Raw genomic sequence first — 18,371 nt, 5'->3', positions numbered from 1 at the left:
GGACAATTGAACGCTGCGGTGGGACGTGTACGTGGACGTTGATGCTGTTTCTTGAGAAACTGCCATAACAAGTGAAGACTGAGAGGAGGGGGCATCTTTGCATGCAGTATGGACAGGGGATTGCCTCGCATGCACAACAGGGGGCTCTATTACATGCACAACAGCGGAAGAAGCAGTGGTGACACCCGCTGACACTGGTCGTGGACCCTGGGGTTTGCCCCACAAAGTCGAGTGCTTTGCTGACATGTGCCTGATCATGCTGGTGGTGGTCAGGCTGGTTGTTTTGTCACAAAACCAAGCAATGTGAACTAAGGTCTAAGATGGTACACATGCAAGAAATAAGAGCATGTTCACACTAGCAAAAAGATACAAAAAATATATCACATACCCTACCATCATTATATATAAATGTAAAGCAAAGTTGCATATGAAATATAGGGTACTTAGTGAACTATTTTTGATCAAAAAAAGTATACAAGCCGTCCCACCAGCGGACCAGTGGTTGTTTTGTCACCCCTGCTGATGCTGGCATGGCATGTGGTACAAATGGCCTTTTTGGGGTTATCAGCAGTGTCTTTAAAAAAATTCCATACTCTGGAAGACCTACCGGTTGTACTGGCAATGTCCCTCGTGTTGGTGTTACGGGGAACTGTTGCCTGCCTTCTGCGCGTGGCCACAACTCTACTTCTTCCTGCCTGTTGGGGTACTCTGCCTCCCTCCCCCTGTGTGCTGCTGGCCTCGCTCTGCGTGTCCTCCTGCCACATTGGGTCAGTTACTAGATCATCCACCACCTCCTCCTCTTCCACTTGCGCACCTTGATCCTCCTCCTCACTTCGTGACAATTGTCTCGTCATCGTCCTCCTCTTGTGACAAATTGCCAGCGTCGACTTCCTGTGGCCTTGGCTGTTCAAATATTTGGGCATCGCTACATGGGATCTCCTCTTCCACCACTTCAAGTGGAGCAGACGATGGGCACAAATATGGAAATGGACCAGTGAACAGCTCTTCAGAGTGTCCAAGTGTGGGATCAGTTGCTGTCTGACGACACTCGGCATGGTGGGAGGAAGGAGCATCAGGGTGAGGAAGAGTATGCGGTCGAGACTCACGGCTACTAAAACATGACCATGTGGAAGACAGACCGGAGGTGGTGGTGCCCAGGTGACTGGAAGTATTATCTGCTATCCAATAAATAACCTGTTCACACTGATCAGTTTGCAATACTGGTGCTGTTCTGTGCTTCCCTAGTAATTCAGTCAAAAAGTGGGAGCGAGAAGATGTGGCTGTTGGTTGTGGCACATTTTCACCTTGGCCACGGTCCCGTCCTCTACACGCACCATCACCAGAACGTCCAGTTCCACGTCCCTTGCCACGCGCCTTGCCCATTGTAAAGGAAGTAAAATAGCTTACACTCGCACTATCAATGGAAAAAGGGTAATAAAAAGGAGATTAGAACCGTGGAAGAGGAAAACCACAGTTCTATTTCTCTGGCCTACACCCGACTCTTTTAAACAGATATATTTGTGTCTGAACAGTCAGGGAGACACTATTACAGTTTTTTTTTACGGAAAAAATGCCAAAAGCAGGATAATACAGAGATTTGACCCGTGGAACTGCAAAACCACAGTTCTATTTCTCTGGCCTACACCAGACTCTTTTAAACAGATATATTGGTGTCTGAACAGTCACAGACACACTCAATTTTTTTTTTGGGGGGGGGGTTACCAAAAGATTATTAAGACGTGTATTTGTACAGTCTGACTGAGGGAAAAAAAATACAGGATTTAGATGAAAAAAAAAAAGGAATTTTCCTTACTTCTGAGACCGGGGGGATAAGTCTAGCAATTTGACCAACAGGAGCACACAGGACTGTAATGCAGCATTTGTTGGTATAACCACTGCGTCTCCTATACAGCCTGCCTGCCTGATATCTGGGATGGATATTAGTCCTGAGAAGGACTGTTTGTTTGATTTTGCAGGCTTTAGGGACCCTGCACTACCTATTTCGCACTATATATCTCTCCCTAACTCAGCAGCACTCTCCCTACACTGTCTGATCCAGAGCGACTGTGTTCAAGATGGCGGCGCCCGGTTTTAAATATTCGAGGTGACGCGGTGCGGCCAGCCAATCACTGTAATGCCCACAGCCAACATGGCTGCGGCATTACAGTGACTGGCTGGCAATCCTTGCATGTTCATTGGCTCTGTAAAGAGCGCCAAACGTGCAAGGCGGAGACCCGAGCTCCCGCCCGAGTAACACGGAAATGCTCGGTGCTCGCCGAACATCCCGAGTAGTGGGTTGCTCGGGGGAGTACCAAGCAGTGTCGAGCATGCCCCCTCAACGCTAATCCTAAGTGAAAAAAAAAAAATTCAGATGAAAGATATAGCAAACATGAAAAGGTTAAAGAGGAAAGATCTTATTGAATTATAAATTCAGGTTGTGGCTCTCGAACTAGTAACCTAGTGGAAATTGATGGTATTGCGAAAAGGTCAACTGTGTACGTTAAGCAGTTATGAATGGGGGACCCCCTTTATATGTCAAGATTCACAATAGGGAATTTGAAAATTGGTTGTTCTTGTTTTTTTTCCTCTGTGTAACTTTCAGTTCATGTTCTGAATATGTATGTTATGAGAACAGATGTTACTGCCTAAAATCTAATCTTATAAACCTAGGGTTTTGCAGGGTCTGATATATCCTTAGATCATAAATATAATATGGGTGGGGTCTCCATCAGCAGGATGTAAATAGAGTATGGAACTGTGACGCTCACAGCCCTCCCTGGGAAGATGGGGGTACTCGGAGCCGGGTCAGATGTTTGGTGGGTTGTAGCCGTGACCTGGACCCGTTCCGTGCCCAGGGCCGTCACATTAAAAGGGGTGTAATGGGCTTTCAGAGTTGGTGTTAACCGAGTGGTTGTGTTGACTACGCCACCTGTGGTGCCTGGTGATTCGCCCACCAGCGCTGCGTTCAGTCCTCTGAGGCGGGATGTAGTGGCAGCAGGAGATGGTACTACTCCCACAGGCGGAGCAGGGCCTCAGGGCAGAGAGAACAGGAGGATGGGAACTGTGGTGGGAGATGTGGTGCGGTGTCGTGCGGTGCCGCGTTGCAATAAGAAACCGGAGGCCATAGGGGTAGTCTTCCAAGCTTTACTCACGGTAGAATGCACAGCTGCAAGGCTTCTCCCTGCTCCTCATGGCGCGCTGCGGCCACCAGAGCTGGGAGTTCGACAACCTCCGGGTAATTCAGGTGCTTTGGTCAGGACCCCGCACCAGAGTGTTCCTAGACTTTCCCACTAGGTCCTCTCCTGTCCGTATGTGGTGCGTATACTAAGGCCGGGACTCCCTCTGGACTATGCACAGAACAAGGGTCCAGGTGGCGACTCCGCTCCGTCCGTTACCCGGTGGGATCCACTGAGCCTCCGGGCTTCTCCGACTAAGACTTGAAGTGACAGAGTCAGATATCGGGGGCCGGTACCCCTCTTGCAGCAGGAATCCCTCTGACTAGGCCTGAATAGTGAGGACAGGTGGCATATACTGCTCCGTCTGCATCCCCCTGGGATCCTTCTGCCTGTGGAGCTTTACTCCTCCGCTCCCCTCCAGGCCTTCTTGGGTAAGGACCTTGACCGGGTAGAGACAGCCGTTAACTCTTGCCCGTTCCTCGACTCAAGGCCAGAGTACGAGGACCGTGTCCCCATCAACTGCAGGTTCACACAGAAAGCCACGTTCAGTGATGAAGATCACAATCAAAGACCATGAACCCAAGATGGCTGGCTATTAAATATGAATTTTTGTTGTGTAACATAAGTGTGCGTGACCAGCCCAGGGGATGGGGAAGACTCGGTACCCGGGCCTTTAGCCTGGCCTTTAGGAATGTCGCGGTGGTCGGCTCCAGGGCCCGTACCCTGGGGTCTCTCTTTAAAAGGGTTGATGGTTTGTTTATTTTTTAAAAGTTCGTGACGCCACCTGTGGCTACTGGTGAGAATCATCAGCGCTGCGCAGTCCACTGAGGCCGATGATAAGGCAGCTGGATGGTATAGCTCCCCACTGGTGGAGCTAGGCCTCAGGGCAGCGTATGAAGGGGGATGCAGGACAGGCGAGACCCAGCCGGGTCAGAACAAGAACAAGAACAGGGACAGACACGATAGTCACTTCAGTACCTTTTACTGATGGAAATTCAGGCACATCCCGGGGCACTGTAGGGTGAAGGGTGCATGTCAGGATCCTCCCCAATGAGCGGGTTTAGGGCCTCCTGTTACTTGCCTCTGCGTAGTAAGTTTCTGACCTGCCTGGAGCTAGGCCTAACTTTGTCTCTGTCCTGCGCTGGCTGACCTTTTGGTAGGGCCTTTTCTTGGAGTACACGCTACTCAGCTTGCGGGGCCTATGTGTCTCCCGGCTCTGTTACGTATCAGCACTTTAGCGATCCTGGGACTTGTAGTTCTCCAGGGATTCCGGTTATGCCTTACTTGGTCATAGAGATCCCGGTAAGCTTCGGACCCGGTGTCCGGTAAATTCTTTGGGGTGAGCTAGTTAAGCTCCTCTGCCCCCTATGTACTAACTCTCCACTCGCCTTCGGCCTACTCGGGCCCTCACTAGGCTGCTCACACTAACGGCAGCTTGCTGCGCTTCACCGATCTTATGGCGCCGGCACACCTAAAGCTCACTATCCTGAGCTACAACTGGGTCTGGACTGTGCTCCACTGCAGACTGACCTCTCTCAGGCTTCTCTACTGCAGGAACTCTCTCAACAGACTCAACTGCCTGGCTCCACCTTCCCTATTTATATATCCCTAATGGGCTCCCTCTGCTGGTTTGAGGTGGAAGGTGGAGATATGTGAATGGTTATGGGGGCCTCTTGTGGAGGAATCCATCAATGCACTCCAGGATCTGTGATACCAAGCGCAGCTGAGTGTCACATTTTCCCCTAGTTAAGCTCAGCACTCCCGGGCTGAAGTACATTTTTATAAAACAACAACAATGAGAAACATGAAAAATGCAATAACAATCTTCCCTTTATGGGAGGCACCAATCTTAAATGTTGCATAACAGTATAACAAATACAGAGTGTCCTCAGAATTCAAGTCTCCTATGGTGAGGTTCCCAAGAAGAATGTCTATCTCACTGGGTAGAGTACTTGGTGGTTTTGAGGGACCTCTCCCCAACCCTCAACGTAGGCCCTGGGGTGGCTGCAGGGCATGAAGATCCCGAGTTGGACCTCCAAAAGAGCCACTCCAGACAGGTTTTCCTTCTGAGGTCACCTAAAAGGGCACTCCAGGGAGCGCAATTATATACAAAAGCAGTTTTTGGGCTGCACACAGTCCTCAGCCACGCAGTTCTTTATGTAGGCAATTATTGAATTAATAAGGTAAAGCACAAATTAATAAAGACATACATATAAGAAAGTACACAATTATACAGTACATTTCAAGTTAATACACTATACCCCAGGGGTAACTATCTACACTCCAAAAAGTTAACTATTTACTGAGTGTACCCAACCGGGGGTTTGCCTCTCGTGCTACGTGCTGATCTGCGTAGTGCGGTGGTCTGTGGGGTATCAGTGTCTGTATTTTCAGTTACCCTACCAGTTCTACGTGTGACTGAGTTGTAAAACTGCCTTAACCTCTCTCTTGGGCTGGTAAGTTCACAATTGGAGTACTGGGATGATTACTGCACCTCCTACTTGAGGCCAATTAGCTGGGAAGTCTCCTAGGTCAGTGTGTATCACCGCTTCTTCAGGTTCTTCCAGTTTGGTGAGAGGCACTTCTTCTTGGGGTTTCAGTAATTCTGGACACAACTTTAGGTGGTCCCTGGACACTGTTGCAGTCGTCCTTCCTCCGTCTCGACTGATTATGTATGTCTTCTTATTGTCAACCTTGACGGTAACACAGTGTAGGGTTCTTTTTCCCACTGGTCATCAAGTTTGTGGTTGCGCCTTTTCCTTTTCAATAGTGTTTCACCTGGTGTGAAGGGTTCTGCGGGTGCGTTTTTGTTGTAGTGCGCCTCCTGCTTTTCTCTCACCCGAGTGAGGCTGTCTTCGACACAGGCTTGTACTCTCCTGTACTGTTCTTGTCTGGTCGTGTCCCAGTCCTCAGTGGTCATATCAGCTTCAGGCTCGACAACACCAAGCTCCAGATCCATGGGCAGCTTTCCTGGCCTTGCCCGCATGAGATATGCCGGAGTGCAATTGGTGGAACTTACTGGTATATGATTATACAGATCCACTAGATCAGGTAGTAGGTCTGGCCACTGGTTTCTCTCCTCAAGTGGTATGGTCTTTAGCAGGTCGATGATGATGTTGTTCATATTTTCGTAGAGACCGTTGGTTTGTGGGTGATACGGTGTAGTTCTGATCTTTTTACACCAGTACAAATGGCAGAACTCCTTGAACAACTCAGCCTCAAAGGCCGGGCCTTGGTCCGTCAGCACCTGCTCAGGATAACCATGGGGTCTACAGAAATACGCTTGAAATGTCTTTGCTGCTGTCTCTGCCGTCAAGTCTTTGACGGGGGTGACCACCAGGAAACGTGAGTAGTGATCCACCATGGTCAGAGCATAAGAGTACCCTGACCTGCTGGGGGACAGCTTGATATGGTCCAGGGCCACGATCTCCAGGGGTCGAGTCGTCTTGATGGGTTGCAGGGGTGCCTTCTGGCTGCTGAAGTCTTTTCTTCTTAGGCCACAGGGTCCACAGTCCCGACACCACCTCTCAATGGTGCTGCGCTTTCCTACCCAGTAGAATCGACACTTCAGCAGGGTCTCTAGCTTTTTCCAGCCAAAGTGCCCCGCCTGATCGTGGTAAGCTTCTAATACCATCTGGATGTCTGTCTTCGGGACCACTATCTGCCATACCATCTCATGGGTTTTTGGATTGACGTACCTCCGACACAGCTTCTCACGGTAGATAAACAGCCGGCTTCTCTCGTTCCACAGCTGCTTTGCTTGGAGAGGCGCTTCCTTTTCCAGGGAGGCACCCTCTTGGGTTATCAGCTCCTTGATGCGGCTGACAACCGGGTCACTGTCCTGGGTCTCTTTCCAGCTGTGATGAGGCAGGGGGTTTAACGTCTTTCCACGCTGCTTCCTGGAGACTCGTTGCTCGTGGATCATCCCACTCCGGTGAAAGGCAGGTAGCTCTATCTCTTCCAGGTCATCCACTTCTTCTTCTGTGTCTGACTGGTGAGGCATCCTAGACAGGGCATCGGCGTTTGCGTTCTTGCGGCCCGCCCGGTATTTAATTGTAAATTGGTAGTTTGACAGCCGAGCCATCCATCGTTGTTCCAGTGGCCCCCAACTTAGCTGTTTCAAGATGGGTCAAGGGGCTGTTATCAGTGAAGGCAATGAACTTACTGGAGGCCAGATAGTGCCTAAACCTTTCAGTGATGGCCCAGACTAAGGCCAGGAACTCCAACTTAAAGCTGCTATAGTTCTCTGGGTTTCTCTCGGTCGGGCGGAGCTTCCTGCTTGCGTATGCGATTACCTTCTCTTGGCCATTCTGCTTCTGACTTAGAACAGCACCCAGCCCTTCGTTGCTGGCATCTGTATACAGGAGGAACGGTTGGCTGTAGTCAGGGTAGGCTAGGATCTCATCGCCTGTCAGGATCTCCTTCATCTCCTGCAACGACTTGGCTTGCTCCTTACCCCAGTGGAATGGGGGATTTCTGCCTTTGGGGGACTGCCCTACCAGGAGGTCTTGCAGAGGAGCTGCTTTCTTAGTGTAGTCCTTTACGAACCTCCGGTAGTATCCTACTAGTCCCAAGAACTGACGCACCTCCTTGAGGTTCTTCGGCTCCGGCCACTTCTGGATGGCTGTGACTTTCTCTTGGTCTGGTGCTACCCCTTCCGGACTGACAATGTGCCCCAGGTACTGTACCTTTCTCTTGAGCAGGTGGCACTTTAAGGGCTTCAACTTCATCCCGTACCGGGACAGTGACTCAAATACCTCTGCCAGGTGTTTCAAGTGGTCCTCGTACGTTCTGGAGTACACTATTACGTCGTCCAGGTAAAGTAACACATTCTCGAAGTTGCGGTGTCCCAGGCAGCACTCCATCAATCTCTGGAATGTTCCGGGGGCATTGCAGAGTCCAAACGGCATACTGTTGAACTCGCAGAGTCCCATCGGGGTGGTGAAGGCCGTTTTCTCCCAATCCTCCTCGGCCTCAGCTACTTGCCAGTACCCACTAGTGAGGTCAAGGGTGGAAAAGTAATTTGCAGACTTTAAGGCAGCTAGGGACTCCTCTATGCGTGGTAAAGGGTATGCATCTTTATGTGTAATGCGATTTACTTGACGGTAATCTACACACATTCTCATGCTCCAGTCCTTTTTTCTAACTAGCACTAGGGGAGCTGCCCAGGGACTACAACTATCCCTTATTACTCCCGCCTTCCTCATGTCCTGCAACATTTCCTTTGCCTTCTGGTAGTGTGCTGGTGGTATAGGCCTATAACATTCTTTGATTGGGGGATGGTCACCTGTGGGGATATGATGTTGAACCCCCTTAATCCTCCCGAAGTCAAGTGGATGTTTACTGAACACCTGCGAGTATTCTTGAACCACCCAGTGTGCACCCTGTTTTTGATGGGCAGGAGTGGTGTCTGTCCCAACATGGAGCTGTTGACACCAATCCTCCACCTGGGTTGCAGGGTCATTATCCTCCACTTCTTCTGGTGAGGTTAAGGACTCCACCTTGTGAATGCAGTTGTTATTTACAGCATGTAATTTGGCAACAGTGGCATAACGTGGCAGTCTGACCTCATCTTCCAGTAAGTTGAGAAGACGGACAGGCACCCTCCCATTGCGTACATCTACCACTCCCCTGGCGGTTAAGAGCGTGGGTCTGTGCTCGGAGCAAAGTGGTTCTACTACCGCCTGGTAGCTCTGTCCTCTAAGACCTATAGCAGCTCTACACCAGATGAGCATTTCACTCATTGGAGGGATGACAATGGGTATGGGGTCTGTTACCCTCACGTTACCGATTTTACCGTCTGTTAACCTTACTTGCTGTTGACACATCAGGACTCGGATCTCCCTCTGCAGTGCCCTCCTCTGTCTTGGTCTGGCAGTGTCAGCTATCTGTTGGAGCAAGAACACAACTTCTCCCAAACAGTTACCAACAATGTTAGTGCCTAGTACCATATTCGGGTTGGTGTCATCAGGATTAGTCTCTACTACAATTAGCCCCTGGTCTCTCAGCTCCACTCTCCCCACCTTTACAGTCACATTCCTAACCCCGAGTAGGTTAAGGGGGAGTCCGTTTGAGGCGTAAACAGAAAGATTCAGAGCTGGCGGACGTAGGTCGTCCATGGACCAGAATCTCTTGTAGAGGACGTCAGGCATGATGATTACCTGCGATCCTGTGTCCAGCAGGGCGTGCGTCGGGATCCCGTCCAGTACAATGGACAGGAAAGGTCTTCCTCCGACAAACCTGTTGTACCAGTCTGATGGGCCTGGTGAGTTTACTCCTGGGTGTCGGCCCTCGGACCCAGGGTTTTATCATTTAAAGGACAATTCTGGGCGATGTGTCCGGTCTTGCGGCAGTGCTAGCAGGCAGAGTCCTTCTGTGGACGGGGCTGGTCACTGGTCCTCGAAGAGGGTGATGTTGGCCTCCTTCTCCTTCGCATCCAGGGGACATCCTCAGGGCTATCGGCTAACAGGATCTTCCCTCCTTCCTCGGGCTCCGTCCACAGCTGCAGAGCACTCTGCACAGTGGTCAGGGTTTTGCTCAACTGACGCACCTCAGAGCGCAGACTGTCCAGCTCTCTAGGGGACGTTGCTGGAACCTTGGTTTCAGCAGCCACTGGGGAAAAGGTGGGTGTAGCAGGCACTGGGGTAGCCCCACCCTGGTAACGTTGGATGGCATTTGCTTCCAGGGGCTGCAGTCCTTTTATAGCCATGTCCTTAAGATTATCAAAGGTGGCATCTGGATGATCCAGGGACCACCAACGCACAGTCCTGCTCTCCTCTGGAGACCTCAGTCCCCGGACAAACTTGTCTTTCAGCATTTTGTTCTCGTTTTCAATGCTGGTTGGACTGACATGTTTAAGAGCCCGCAGGGCCCCCTGTGGACGCCAGGCGTAGTCCCGAACATTATCCTCCGGCTGTTGAGAACAGCTATAGAACCTCATCCGGAGGTCCGCCTCAGTAAGATCCTCAAAGATAGTCTGTAGTTTTTGGAATATTGTGGACACTGACTCTTGGTGTGCGGCCGACCATGTTTCTGTAGCACCCTGAGGATTCGGCTGCTACAGGGGTATTGCACCTCAACCCAGAGGTGTGATATTCCACTCCCGGGTAAGGAAGGAGTGTGGAACTGAGCTCAGATAGACTGCATGCACTACATACATCCTATTCCAGAGGAGCAGGCCGACGGTACTCCCACTTAGAAATGTGCAGGTACAACCGAGCCTGTTCCTGGCTGGAGTGGGAGGGGGGTGGTACATCCCATGTAGTGTAGGGGCAGATAGGGGGAGCAGTCTGGGTAGTGTTAGGAGCTCATTGGGTGCTGGTCACCTGAGCTCACACATAGAGGGATATATAAGGAGGGCACCAACTTAGATCAGGGTCAGACGCTGAGAACAAGTCAGTTGGAGAGGAGAGAGAAGAAAACAGCAGCCCTGGAGAGAGAGAGAGGAGAAAGAAAGAGAAAGACCCAGAGGGGGACAGCAGAAGGGACCCAAGAACCCAAATTAGAGCACCGGGTGAGGAGTCAGCACAAGGGTACCGGAACCCAAGCTGGTGGGGGCAAAAACATCCCTAGCCAGAGACCGGAGGCTGTGGGCAGCATCTGCCACGGCCACCCACTACATCCACCCTGAAGGCATACCACATGGAGGGTCAGGGAACCTAAGGCCAAGGGTTGCCCAACAGAAGGCCCGAGGGAGCTGGACCTAGGTGGATCCCTGGTGGGGACGGCTGAAGAAAGGACAGAGGGAGAGCTCAGGGCCACGCTCCGGACTTGTTTGGGGGTTGGCTGGATCCAGGACCTGGTGGACGCAGCACGGCTCGGGTGGTCACTAGCAGCTGGAGTGACCGAAACATCAGCAGTAAGTAAACTCCCTTAACTGCACAACCCGAGTCTGTCTTCATTGCCGGCTGCACTGCACCACCACAACCCCCATCCTCTGCGCCTGTCCCCTCTGAGGCTATACCCCTCCCGTTGGGGGTTATCCCACCAAGCTGCACATCCACCATCAGCCTCAGCGGACCCTGCTGCAGCGGCGGCCACAGTGACCGCATCACAACGGGTGGCGTAGTCGACACAAAAGAACTTTAATAACATCTGTAGGACTGCCACATAACACTGAGCTTGACGCCCTGGGCACGGGGCCGGGTCACAGCCGCTCGGAGACTACAACCCCCCATCTGATCCGGTGCCGGGTATTCCCCTCAAAAAGGAATATGTCCCAGGGGGCGCGTCAACTTTGGCGTAGTCGGCAGGATTACGTGCCCGCAACACCCGGGTACTGCGTGCCTGAAGAAAAGTGCAAGTTTACCTCAGAAAGAAGTCTCCCGCCAGTTCCGGAGGGTCCACGCCATCGGACTCCATCACCAGTCGTTTCCCGCCGATTGTCCGCCATTTCCAGCTTGTTCCCGCCATCTGCAGAGTTTCCCGCCACTGGGCGACGCTTCCCGCCAAAACCGCAGATTTCCCGCCTTGGAAGAGCAGCGGACGCCATTATGGGCGTGCCAAAGGAGGGCAAGAGGCCACATCCCATCGTGGGCCGGGACAGAAAATGGCGCCAAAAGTGGAAACCGCCCCCACCAACGGAGACTGTGATGCTGGAGGTGTCTGTCAGCGTGAAAGAACTACCCCTGGAGCTGACAGTCACCGAGTTGTCCCGGGACCGCCCTCGAAGTGGGAGGAGACGAAAGAGAAGAGAAAAGATGGGTGTCGCTTGGAGCAGTCTGGAGCGAGCGCACCCGGAGGCAGGAAGCCTGGAAAGGAGCAGCAGAAAAGCTCACCCGGAGATGGAAAGAGAGCAGAACAGCACCGGCCCGCTGGCCAGGAGTCTGCTAGAGACCGAGGAAGGAGGGCAGAGCAGCACCGGCCCGCTGGCCAGGAGCCTGCCGGAAGCCGAGCAGAGCAGCACCGACCCGATGGTCAGGAGCCTGCTAGAGTCCACAACCCCGCTAGGTCTAGCGGAGATCCTAGCGCAGCTTCCCCGAGACCGGGAGTGTGCACAAACTGCCCTGGAGGGCCTCGCAAGGAGGATGGCCCGGGTACAGCGCGAGATACTGGCGGAGTGGAGCCGGGAGATGACCCAGCAAGCAAAGACCAGTCAACGGAGCACGCTACCCTGGAAGAGGAAGCAGACCGCCTCTGAGGATGGCGCGGGAGGACCTAAGGCCGGAGACGGCGCCGAGGAGGGAGCCGAACGCATGGAGGCAGGTAAAGGGGACGCCTATACCCCAAGCCGTGACACCGCTCACCTGCCCCAGCTCCCCGTCGCAGAGCCCGAAAGTCCCCCTGCTGTGCCCGTAGCCGCCACGTCACCGCTATGGACTAGGCCCCGACCGGAAGCCGCCGCAGCGACCCCTGTGACGTCACGCGCCTCGACCCGGAGCGTGACAAAGCAGGAAATACCACCAGCCTGGTCGCAAGGCCTAGTACCCCCGGGCGCCGCATCACCAACAGCGCCCCCTACCTCCGCGGAGCCTCCGGCCTGGCCGCAAGGCCAGGTAGCCCAGGGCGCCGCCGTATTAACGGTGCCCTTCACCTTCCAGGTGCCCCAGGCCTGGCCGCAAGGCCTGGGCAACCCGGGCGCCACCACCACCGCGCCCGCACCCGTAAAACCAAGGGTGCCGCGTCTGGGAGAGGACTTGTTCAGCCAGCTCACATGGCCGGACGGGTCTGAAGTAACAACCAGCTATAAGCAAAGAGCAGGAGGAAGACGCCGTTGAGTGCGGCAGAGCAAGTGTTGTAAATAGTTACCCAATCGGGGTATATAGAAACTGAAACTGTTGCTGCTGCTAAAATAGTCCCCGTTGGGACCAGTGAACTGTTTTACCCGTTAACCCCTTCATCCTACAGGCTGAGGACTGTGAGCAGCCATTCCCTTTCCTCTAACTGGCCGAGGACTGAGAGCGGCCAACTTCCAACTTTCCCTGTATATAGTTGCGCGTCCTAAAGCGCCCCCTACCGGTTTTATAAGAAAACCAGATTTTTCTAAGAGACTGTCGCACTTTTCCCGGACACACGTTGCACAGTGTCCGGAGGAGGAACCAGAGAAGTCTACGAGAATGTTTTATATGAGAAGTTATATATAAGGTTTATATGTTTTATATGTTCATATAAAAATTTTGTATGTTTTGGTGTTTTATGTCTTACAGCCCGAGGACGTGCTGTGATTTACCAGGGGGGAATGTAGCACCCTGAGGATTCGGCTGCTACAGGGGTATTTCACCTCAACCCAGAGGTGTGATATTCCACTCCCGGGTAAGGAAGGAGTGTGGAACTGAGCTCAGATAGACTGCATGCACTACATACATCCCATTCCAGAGGAGCAGGCCGACGGTACTCCCACTTAGAAATGTGCAGGTACAACCGAGCCTGTTCCTGGCTGGAGTGGGAGGGGGGTGGTACATCCCATGTAGTGTAGGGGCAGATAGGGGGAGCAGTCTGGGTAGTGTTAGGAGCTCATTGGGTGCTGGTCACCTGAGCTCACACATAGAGGGATATATAAGGAGGGCACCAACTTAGATCAGGGTCAGACGCTGAGAACAAGTCAGTTGGAGAGGAGAGAGAAGAAAACAGCAGCCCTGGAGAGAGAGAGAGGAGAAAGAAAGAGAAAGACCCAGAGGGGGACAGCAGAAGGGACCCAAGAACCCAAATTAGAGCACCGGGTGAGGAGTCAGCACAAGGGTACCGGAACCCAAGCTGGTGGGGGCAAAAACATCCCTAGCCAGAGACCGGAGGCTGTGGGCAGCATCTGCCACGGCCACCCACTACATCCACCCTGAAGGCATACCACATGGAGGGTCAGGGAACCTAAGGCCAAGGGTTGCCCAACAGAAGGCCCGAGGGAGCTGGACCTAGGTGGATCCCTGGTGGGGACGGCTGAAGAAAGGACAGAGGGAGAGCTCAGGGCCACGCTCCGGACTTGTTTGGGGGTTGGCTGGATCCAGGACCTGGTGGACGCAGCACGGCTCGGGTGGTCACTAGCAGCTGGAGTGACCGAAACATCAGCAGTAAGTAAACTCCCTTAACTGCACAACCCGAGTCTGTCTTCATTGCCGGCTGCACTGCACCACCACAACCCCCATCCTCTGCGCCTGTCCCCTCTGAGGCTATACCCCTCCCGTTGGGGGTTATCCCACCAAGCTGCACATCCACCATCAGCCTCAGCGGACCCTGCTGCAGCGGCGGCCACAGTGACCGCATCACAACGGGTGGCGTAGTCGACACAAAAGAACTTTAATAACATCTGTAGGACTGCCACATAACACTGAGCTTGACGCCCTGGGCACGGGGCCGGGTCACAGCCGCTCGGAGACTACAACCCCCCATCTGATCCGGTGCCGGGTATTCCCCTCAAAAAGGAATATGTCCCAGGGGGCGCGTCATTTCCACTTCCCGTACCGCAGCACCGGTCAGTTGTCCTAATACGACAGCTGCTCTTTGCTTGCCTGTCATGGAGTACATATCCAGGATACCACATATCTTCCGTTTGAATCCAGACAGGGTATCTGGTTTGCCATTGTACTGGGGGAGCCACTTTGCTCCAGGAATGTACGGCAGAGTCATGGGAATGACAAGGGTTACAGGCGCTGCTGGTGGAGCGGCTGCTTCGGCCTGCTCATCATCGGGCACGGGTTGAACCTCAGGGACGTTGACCGGCATGTCGGTGTTCTGCTGTTCGTCGGACATTCTGACGCCCCCCTAGTTAACCGTGGTCTACCTTCTTGTTTTTCTTCCGGTAGGCAGCAGCTCCGCAGGTGACGGTCGTCTTCAGGACCTTGCGTCGCTTGCGTCCTACGTCAGAGCGTTCAGCGACGCTCCTTACAGGACCTGGCGCTTCCTGGTTTGACGTCGAGGTGTGGGGCTTGTCTGGGGCTTTGCGCTCTTTTGCAGGTACGCCCCTAATTTTCCCGCGGTTACGCCCTTCTTCTCGCTCGGCTGCCCAACAATGGCGGCAAACTTCACCACAACTTAACGTACACAGTTCAGAATAAAGGCACACAGTACCCGGTGGCAACGGGCAAAACACTCCGTCGTTGCAGCGGGCACGTGATCCTGTTCGTGACGCCAGAAGAAGATGACCAGCCCAGGGGATGGGGAAGACTCGGTACCCGGGCCTTTAGCCTGGTCTTTAGGGATGTCGCGGTGGTCGGCTCCCGGGCCCGTACTCTGGGGTCTCTCTTTAAAAGGGTTGATGGTTTGTTTATTTTATAAAAGTTCGTGACGCCACCTGTGGCTTCTGGTGAGAATCACCAGCGCTGCGCAGTTCACTGAGGCCGATGATAAGGCAGCTGGATGGTATAGCTCCCCACTGGTGGAGCTAGGCCTCAGGGCAGCGTATGAAGGGGGATGCAGGACAGGCGAGACCCAGCCGGGTCAGAACAAGAACAGGGACAGACACGATAGTCACTTCAGTACCTTTTACTGATGGAAATTCAGGCACATCCCGGAGCACTGTAGGGTGAAGGGTGCATGTCAGGATCCTCCCCAATGAGCGGGTTTAGGGCCTCCTGTTACTTGCCTCTGAGTAGTAAGTTTCTGACCTGCCTGGAGCTTGGCCTAACTTTGTCTCTGTCCTGCGCTGGCTGACCTTGTGGAAGGGCCTTTTGTTGGAGTACACGCTCCTCAGCTTGCGGGGCCTATGTGTCTCCCGGCTCTGTTACGTATCAGCACTTTATCGATCCTGGGACTTGTAGTTCTCCAGGGATTCCGGTTATGCCTTACTGGGTCATAGAGATCACGGTAAGCTTCGGACCCGGTGTCCGGTAAATTCTTCGGGGTGAGCTAGTTAAGCTCCTCTGCCCCCTATGTACTAACTCTCCACTCGCCTTCGGCATACTCGGGCCCTCACTAGGCTACTCACACTTATGGCAGCTTGCCGCGCTTCACCGATCTTATGGCGTCGGCACACCTAAAGCTCACTATCCTGAGCTACAACTGGGTCTGGACTGTGCTCCACTGCACACTGACCTCTCTCAGGCTTCTCTACTGCAGGAACTCTCTCAACAGACTCAACTGCCTGGCTCCACCTTCCCTATTTATCTATCCCTAACGGGCTCCCCCTGCTGGTCTGAGGTGGAAGGTGGAGATGTGTGAATGGTTATGGGGGCCTCTTGTGGAGGAATCCATCAATGCACTCTTCCAGGATCTGTGATACCAAGCGCAGCTGGGCGTCACATTCATCCTCGACCCTCACCCACTACTAGGTTCCCCCTTACTTTGGTTCCCCCATCTCCACTTATCCTGGCTGGGGCAGCACCCTGGTGCCTATAAGCCCCCCCCGCAGGTGGGAGAGGTGTAGTGATGAATGCAGAGGTGGGGTCCTGACAGATACACCATCCTTACCTCGAAGGAGAGATACCACACCTCATTAAGGAGATGCAGTACCCCTGTGGTGACCGAACCCTCAGGGGCGCCACATTCCCCCCTGGTGAAACACAGCACGTCCGCAGGCTGCAAAGAGAGCAAAACATGGTACAGACTTTTTAAATTTTTGCACAATAATATAACAATCTTCCCATTATGGGAGGCACTTCTTCTTAAACATTGCAAACTTTAAATAGTATAAAAGTATACAAAAGTATAAAAACATCACAGAGACATTATGCATGTAGACAGACCGATTAAAGTGCAGTAAGAAAGAGTCAGTTCAGAAGCAAGAGGGACCTGTCCCAAACCCTCAACGTAGGCCCTGGGGTGGCTGCAGGGCATGAAGATCCCGAGTTGGACCTCCAGGAGAGCCACGCCAGACAGGTTTTTCTTCTGAGGTCTGAGGTAGAGGTAGTAGCAGTTTTGTATAAAACCAATAGGGAGCACCTAAATAGATGCAAACTATATACAAGTAGTAGAAGAGTCTGTCTACTGCCAGTCCGCAGGGACAAATGTCTCTATAATCCGGGAGGAAAACATGGGGTTAACATAAAACAATAACAAGTAAATTGCAAAAGGTTACAGCCGCCGGGGGCCGCTTACTCCATATATCCCCACCGGGGAAAAGGCTCATTCCTCCCAACGGAGGCTGGTCAGTCCTCCACTGTCAAGCGCGAGGGGGCATCATTCCTGGACACTTTATGAACATCCAGGGCGTACCACCCCCGCACCCCGTGGTGGCGGGTGTACGACACAAGGTCACCCGGGAAGAGGTTCCGGCCAGGGTGTCCCTTCTTCAGCCGCGGCTCGATGTCCCGCCGGCTGACAAAGACGTCTTGCTCGAACTGGGGACTCCAAATGAAGCCCCATCCCGCCTCGTGGTGGAAGCGGACAACTTGCCCTTCCTCATGGGGGCTTGGACAGGCTGCCTCCTCCTGGCGGGCCCTGGATTTTGCGGCCTTGGCGCGCACCTCCAGGCGCTCGCAGCGGATCTCCCTCTGCCGTTGCTCCCTGTCAAGCTGGAGGATTTGCTGCCTACACAGCTCGCTCCTCCTCCACGCTTCGTCCCGGGTCTCCTGGGGGAAGCCCATCTGGTCCCCCCCCTGGTTGTCCCAGGCCATCTCCTCCGCCACCGGCCAGGTAACTGGAGGTGCAGGTAGCGGTGACAGCAGGGGTTGCTGCAGGTCCTCGGTCAGTGCGGGTTGGGGTCGGTGGACTCCCCAGCAGACACAAGTTCCTCCGAGACGGGAGGCATTGCAGGCCTCCGGTGATGGCGGAGGCTTCCAGCTCCGGGGAAAAGACTTGCTCCCAGGTTACCGCACCAGGTAGCAGGTACTCCGTCATCAGATCCAGGAGGGACACAGTGGGCTCAGCCGCCGGGACGGGGGTATCATTCTTACCCGATCCTGGGCTGCACGCGACCTCCGTTGCTTCTTCCTCCTGGGTTGCTGCTCCTTGGCGGCGGGCCCGGATCTTTTGCAACATCTCTTCCCGCCACGCGGCAGACGCCGCTTGCTGGGCCTCAGCAACCCTTAAGGCAAGGTCCGGGGATTCCCTGCGGAGGAATTCAGTATCCGCCAGGGTCAGGAACATGCCTCCCTCCTCTCCGACAGGAGTAGGACTTGGGCCGACTTCGGAAGGCTCGGGTGGACTTCGCTCAGTAGCATCCATGACTGCTCCTGAGTATGGTGAGTCTCGGACTGTTAAGGCCACACCTTGTAGTTTCCTTCGTTCCCTCCTCTTTTCAGGGCGGCTCCAGGGCGGTAGGCTGACAGGCACTCCTCCAGATATCCCATCCGTTTTGACGGACACTACCCCGCGGACAGTCTCTAA

This window comes from Phyllobates terribilis, unplaced genomic scaffold (genome assembly GCF_046119375.1).
Source record: "Phyllobates terribilis strain yellow unplaced genomic scaffold, ASM4611937v1 Scaffold_12__6_contigs__length_324123572, whole genome shotgun sequence".
NCBI classification, from domain to species: Eukaryota; Metazoa; Chordata; class Amphibia; order Anura; family Dendrobatidae; genus Phyllobates; species Phyllobates terribilis.
The sequence above is the reverse complement of the archived record's forward strand: the minus strand, read 5'-3'. Positions refer to the sequence as shown.